General features: G+C 46.2%; 1 long non-coding RNA gene across 4 annotated transcripts; it reads right to left on the bottom strand.

Annotated features, from left to right (window-relative positions):
- Positions 1-1,731: 1,731 nt before the first annotated feature.
- On the bottom strand, positions 1,732-5,431 carry LOC123092150 (uncharacterized). Of its 4 annotated transcripts, none has more exons than XR_006444352.1 (6): positions 5,124-5,431; positions 4,234-4,342; positions 3,923-4,087; positions 3,560-3,832; positions 2,155-3,394; positions 1,732-1,870 (listed from the first exon to the last, which is right to left on the bottom strand). It is a non-coding gene; the product is annotated as an uncharacterized lncRNA (long non-coding RNA). The 4 variants fall into 4 exon arrangements; XR_006444353.1 differs by having other exon boundaries at positions 4,234-4,339; XR_006444350.1 differs by lacking the exon at positions 4,234-4,342.
- Between the last annotated feature and the right edge of the window lie 1,596 nt (positions 5,432-7,027).

Raw genomic sequence — 7,027 nt, 5'->3', positions numbered from 1 at the left:
CAGGATTTCAGGCAAGATGACCGTTACCCTGGATCTCACTACTATCATTGCTATGCTAGTTGTCTCGATGCTATCGCTATGTCGCGCTTCCTATCACTTGTTTATCAAGCCTCCCTATATGCCGTGAAACAGCCTCTAACCCTTCTCCACCATCCCAGCAAACCATTGTTTGGCTATGTTACTGCTTTGCTCAGCCCCTTTTATAGCATTGCTAGTTGCAGATGCAGTGGCAGGTTTTTCCATGTTGGGACATGGATATCTTGGGATATCACAGTATTTCTTATTTAATTAATGCACATATATACTTGATAAAGGGTGAAAGGCTCGGTGTGACGCCCGGATAATTAAGCTACAGTAATCCCCACTAATGGTGCCATGTCATCACATTATTGTTGCTAATCCTCGCTTGATCCAAATCATATTTCAAATTCAAATTCAAATCTAAATTTCTCAAACATGCAAAATAAAATGTTCAAAGTGTGAAAAATATTCCATAACTAATTATGGTGGTGACACAACACTTTTGTAAAGTATTTACATGCCCTTTTTGTGAATATACAGTGGCTAAAAACAATTATGTAAATGCTTTTTAATTTGTAAAAACTCTAAACTAATTTATTTTGGTGCCAAAATAATTGTGGCAGTGGCATAATTGATAATAATAATTAATTTAGGGGCTAGTGCTATATTTTACAAAAGCTAAAAGCTAAGTTAGAGCAATAAAATAAAACAGAAAACAAAACACAAACAAATAGATAAAGGAAAAAAGGAAAACCCCCTCCCCCATGGGCCAAATGGCCCAGCTGGCCTCATTGACCGAGCCAGGCCAGCCCACCAGCGCCACCCCCTCCCTCCTCTGTTCATGGTGGGAGACGTGGGCACTGGCGATGGCCGCCACGGCCGAGGGCGGCGCCGTGGCGCCAATCCACCCGCCCCCGACGCCTACAAGTCGTCGCCCGCGGCCTCCCTCCAAACCCTAGCCCCACTTCTCTTCCTCCCTCGCGCCCCCATCTCCTCTCCCTCGATGAAATCGCCCGACCTACCGCCTTGGCCATCGCCGTCGTCGCGGCCACTGGCCTCCCCGCGGCCGGAGCTCATGTTTAGGAGGACCTCCGGTATCGTCTCCTTCGCCACGTGCACGGGTTCCAGCTAGGACCGCTCCAAGCCTCGCCATCAAGCTCTTCTCCGCCGCAGACGTCACCATCTCGCCGTCGATTCGCCTAGCTCCGTCCAGTCTCCGGCCTCCCGAGCTCACCGACGACACCATAGTGAGATCCTCCCTCGGATCCCCTTTTTCTCCCCTTTGATTTGGACGTTGTAGGCCGCCATCACCGCCGTGTCCTGAACCCCCCCCCCCCCCCCCCCCCCCCCCCGCGTACACATACGTACATGCGTGCGGCTGCTGCTCCTGCACTGTTGTTGCCGCCCGCTGTGGCTTGCTGCGCTGCGACTGCTGCTGTTCCCGCGGCCACTGCCGCCTGCGTTCGCACGCCGCTGCCCCGGCTCCTCCGCTCCCCGCGCGTGTGTGGTCGCGCGCCCGCTCCTGCTGCGTGCTGCTATTACTACTAGGGGTTGGGGCGCCACCTTGTGCCGCCTCATGAGAGGAAGCTGGGCGGTGCCAGGTTGGCAGCCGCCCATTCTAGTTCTTTTTTTACAATTTTGGTAACACACCAACATGACATGTTAGCGAGAAGTTGCACTACAAATTTTGGAGGTTTATGATGACGGAGGAGATGTCATCTTTGCTCCTCCTATTCACAGGCTGAAGCTCTACTAGCAACGGATGTTTACGACGATGCAGGAGATGCCGTCTTTGCTTCTCCTGTTCATCGGCTGGTCCGTGAAATGCTTCGCAGCTGCCTGTGTGTCCCTGATGTCATTGATCTTTGTCAGATAAATATGTCTATCTAATTGTAAAGATTGATAGTCCACCTTACTATCTAGTAGATATTTTCAGTCCTTTTCAAAGGAACCAAACCATTTGCAGTTGACAGTTTATACAAATACATAACCATGATTATTAAGATGACATGTACACATTATTTTGTCTATCCAACAAGCAAATTTCCACGACAAGCAAACAATTCAAGCACCAAATAGTGCATGAACCACATCAGGAGGAGAGGAGAGGGACCAAACAGCGGGGTCACTTACCTTTTATCTGCCGGCAACCATATCAGTCATCGCCGTCGCCTCCTGCTGCCTCTGACCACCATCATGGATCAGCAGCGTCTTGCACTGCACTATCATATTCATGTATTTACTATAATAAAGAGAATTTTCATCATACAAGGATGTGCTTCTGCAACTAACATGCATCTACAGAAGACCCTATATAGTATATGTGATCAAATTTATTCCTCTCCAATGTCCATAATTGCCATCTCCTCCCATGTTCCTAACGCTCTTAGTTTATGATATGAACATGCTACTATACTGACGTTTGGTGTAAGTGGTACTGTTTTAGAATGATAAAATAGACTGCTCTTGGTTGTTGTCTCACACACTGGAACCGATTACAGCATAACCAACATGAGCAAGCCATCATTGATTTACTACTTTTGTACTTCTGATTCCCCACTCTTTAACAAACTTGTAATTCTTCTTTCTTATATTGATCCAGATTATTTCATGGTGTCACTTAATTCATAGTACAGATTTTCTTTACATGGGATAAGAATAGAGACTAACCCTGAAACAAATTGATGGTTAACTTGACTTAAGCTAGATCCTATTTTCTGAACCAAAGATAAGGTTAACAGTAGAAGTCACTCATAAATTATTTGACTAAGATCTGTTCATGGTATCCCCTAGTCCAAGGTTGTACCATCCTAAAAGATTTGATTATTGCAGCCAAACTCTAAATACAATTAGTGCCTGCATCTAGCACCTCCGGTTCCCTTGCTCCCATACATGTCATGGATAGCTCTCCATTGTACTGTATTGACTCAAAATAATGAACATTCGATTAGCTTGAATCAAAATAATGAACGAGCAGATCTTGGTGCTTTAGATTAATCTGGTTCACACAGAAGTATCAATAGCCGGCAAATTTAGTATTATGCTAATCACATCGAATCAGGAAGAAGACCACAAAACAAAATTCACAACTAAAAGTATTAAAAAAAACTTCTGAGTCATAGGCCCAATTTAAATGATTAGAGTAGAATGCAAAAGGTTAAGAAACACCAAAATTATGCTTGATGTTATGGACGCCTGAAGGAATTGTGAAAGGTCAAAGAATAATCCCACATGGCGGAGAAGCCGCCGCCGACGTCCTTGTTGTGGTCCAGCTGCTTCCTGATCTTGCCAAGTCGGCCTCTGGTCCGGTATTAGGATCTTCACTCCATCTGGCCCTGACCATCTTGTTCACATTGATCACCTTCCCAACACCCTTAGAATTTGGTAGAAACAAAAGAAGAGGAGAAGGCGGGGACATTTGTCAGTCATTCTGAAACATACAACATACATATAGTCCTAAGGAATTTGCGGCAAGAGCATGTGGTGCAAGTGCAACTTGGCCGGCCAAGAAGTTAAGAGTCAGAAAATTATTATTGACCTGCCAGATGTGCACGGTGCCCGTGACGGAGGGCTCGAACCTGTCGAGGCAGATCCGGCTGGGTTGCCATGCAGCATCGGGAGCAGCTCGTCCTGCGGACAAGCTCCTCAGCGGTGTTCTACAACCTCTTCACACACTCCTCCACACCCATCGACGCCACCATACTGCTCTGGCCGCGTCCGCCTGTCTTTGCCTCTAGTAGTCTTGCACCCTTCATTTCCTTGCCCTTTCTTTTTTGAGTTCTGGCTTCGAATTTGTAAAGGAATCTGTTGTCTGAATCCGCCTCCAACTCGACCGCATTAGGATCTATTTGGTCTAGAACATAATGACTGGAGAATGAAAGATGAAAAGAATCCATCTCACCTGGCAGAGTCGAGGACATCCTTGGAGATCTTTGTGGCATCCTTGTGCAGGTCTTCTCTAGGTGCCGTTCGATCCTTCCTAGTCGATCCTCCCAAACGCCTCCCATGACCCGGGAGAAAATCCGGCGGCTGCAGCGGCACTGCGCCTGCGCTTCATTTCCTTTGTCTGTTCATGGCCGTTGGCGAGAGGAGCGGAAGGGACACAGAGGATGGCCGATGTCATGGATCAATGAAATAATTACATAAAAATGAATTTTAGTGAACAAGAGAATCTTCGCCTGAGATTGAGGTAAGAAAATGGGATGAATTCACCTTTTATCTATAATAGCACATTTAGGAATACCAAATTTCTTCTTCAATCATGCAAGTATCCAGGACAAAAATACTCCCAGCTCATTGGTGAGCAACCTTACTGAAGCTACTACATATAGGAAAAGGATGATTTCAGGAGGGGAAATGACAGCAATAGCTATCAGGCATAGCTCACTGTATGATGTTGGTGCCATTTGCAGATTTGATACAGATGCAGCACTATATAAAGTCAGGTAACTGTACACTCAAATGCATCCCTACATGAAAACAAAATCCAGCAAAGCACACATTTTAGTGAACATGTTTCAGCTTTCTTTTCTTATTCGCATTCGCAAAGGATCAAATAGAACATAAGCAAAGCTAATAACCTCACAATCAAACAAAATATACACAATTTCATATATTTTTTGTTTCTTCATACTTTTATTCACCTCATGGATTCTTATTAATCTAAAATCATCTTGTTATGATTGTCTGGAACTAATTTTTTGAAGAATTAAATCACATGGCTCATATAGACCACTCCTTCCCTGCCAGCCCTCTGGGATTTTCATCAAATACCTTGTAGGCATACAAAACCAAAATCTGCACAAGCAAAGGCTATAAGTGCTGGAAGCAGGGCACCGGAAAGAGAGAAAAAAACAAGAAGTGGTGAGGTTAATCTCTTTAGTTTTAAATGATGTAGCCCTCCTGTCCTTTGAATAAAGAAGATTTAACTGTCAAAAAAATACAGTGGACAGTTTGCCATAATAGAATCTGCACTTCTATTAAGATAAAAATAAGCAGTCGTCAGCCAAAGTAAAATTTCAGAGGATGTTCTGAAGATGAACAGCAGGGTACCCATTACAGAAAATTTCAAAGGATGTTCAGCCTGAAGATGAGAGGTTCACCTGGAATCGTGCGGTGTAGTGGCTCTCCTCCTCATCTGCAGTGACGCCGCAATCCTCGTCGCTCTCCTCCGTGGCAGCGCTGCCCCTCCTCGTTCTCCTCCGCGATAGCCTTGGGCTGCCTCGCTTTCACTATGGCGCAACTTTCCTTCCTCTCCCCTGCGTGGCAGCTGGTCTTCCTCTCTTCCGCCACGGCGACTGCCGCCCGCCACCCTCTTGTCTGCGGTGCAGCGCGGGAGACGACCTTCTCCGCTCCTCCCTTGTCTACTCCTTCCCCTTGTCGCCGCCCCTACTCTGCAGCTCCACCCCATCACGGCTGGGTTGTGCTCGTCCTTCCGCGGCTTCCTCGGGATGAGAGCTCGCGGTGCCACTCACCTTCTAGCTCTTGCCGCCACCTTCCATCGGTGGCCAGCGCCGGAGGAGCGATGGGGCGGTGGCGGCGGCGGCGGCGGCAACCCTAGCTGGGGAGAGAGGAGGTTGCGTGTAGGAAGAAAGAAATTTCTGGGAGAGGAGGAGGCGCGTGCGTCGGGAGAGGAGGAGAGGAGAGGGCTTTCTTCGTGACGAAGCGATCGACGCAGCTTGCCAACGTGGACTCAACTTATTTGTCTGCTAGCTTGCCGACGTGTAACGCGCGAGCGACTGCCCTTGATGCACACCTTATTGTTTTTAATTGCCGCTAGCTGCGGCTCCTTGCTTGCTGCTTGCTGCTGCTACTTTTCTGCCGCTGCTTACTGACTAGAGCTAGCTTTTTTAATTTTACATTGACTAACCCCCTAAACAGTCCCTAATCTATGGTTAAACAACTGTTAACAAGACTAAAAAAATATGGGATGGTAGTACACTTGACGAGGCTCAAATGTGTAAATTGGACCAAATCCATTTGATGCATGGTTTAAATCATATGAAAATCACAAATTGCTATCTTCTGCTAACAAAGAACAAATTTAACCTCTCCTTGTGTTGTGTGTTGTGTGTGCCGTGCCTGTGGCCGGCTGGGTTCTGCCCAGTAGTGGCCGGCCTTTGTTAAGTTAGATTAGTGCTAGGTTTAGCTAGTAGTATTAATTAGTGCTAAGTTAGTCTAGTAGTAGATGACATGTAGGCCCCCATTAAATAAGTTAGGTTTATTTAATTGTTTAGGTAAATAGTGCATGACATGTGGGTCACAGCTCTCCTTTTGACTAGTCAAATTGACTTGGTCAACTCGGTTTAAAAGTAATTCAGAAACTCTAGAACATTATTAAAAGTTTGAAAAATCATATAAAATAAACCATAGCTCCGATGAAAAAAAATTATACATGAAAGTTGCTTAGAATGACGAGACGAATCCAAATACGCGGTCCGTTCATCCGCCAGATGTTCCTAGCATAGCGAACATGCAACCTTTCCCCTCGGGTTCATCTGTCTGACAGACGTCCGGAACCGGTAAAACTTTACGGATGTTTCCCCCTTCGCCAGTATCGCCTAACGCTATGTTAGATCACTTCTAGCCCCGCTTTTTGGCTTGTTATGCATATGTTTGCGTGTATTTACTATTTCTTCCCCCTCTTCTCTCCGGTAGACCCCGAGACTGCTGCTGATGCCACTGTGATCGACTACGTCGACGACGACCCTCCTTCTTGTCTGAGCAACCAGGCAAGCCCCCCCTTTGATCATCCCGATATCGCCCATTCTATACTCTCATGCTTGCATTAGATTTTGCTACTGTTATTATTTGCTCCTATTCTGATGCATAGCCTGCTTTTGTGACCTGCTATTGTTACCTACCTGCTTATCCTAAACTACTTAGTATAGGTTGGTTAGTAATCCATCAGTGACCCCCACCTTGTCCTTGTTGCCCCTGCTTCATCATCGATGACTCGATCAGTGTGATCGACGACCAGAGCCCGACATCTCACATCACATAACGC

This window comes from Triticum aestivum, chromosome 4B (assembly GCF_018294505.1).
Source record: "Triticum aestivum cultivar Chinese Spring chromosome 4B, IWGSC CS RefSeq v2.1, whole genome shotgun sequence".
Lineage (NCBI taxonomy): Eukaryota > Viridiplantae > Streptophyta > Magnoliopsida > Poales > Poaceae > Triticum > Triticum aestivum.
Note: the sequence above shows the minus strand (reverse complement) of the source record. Positions and strands in the feature narration are given on the sequence as shown.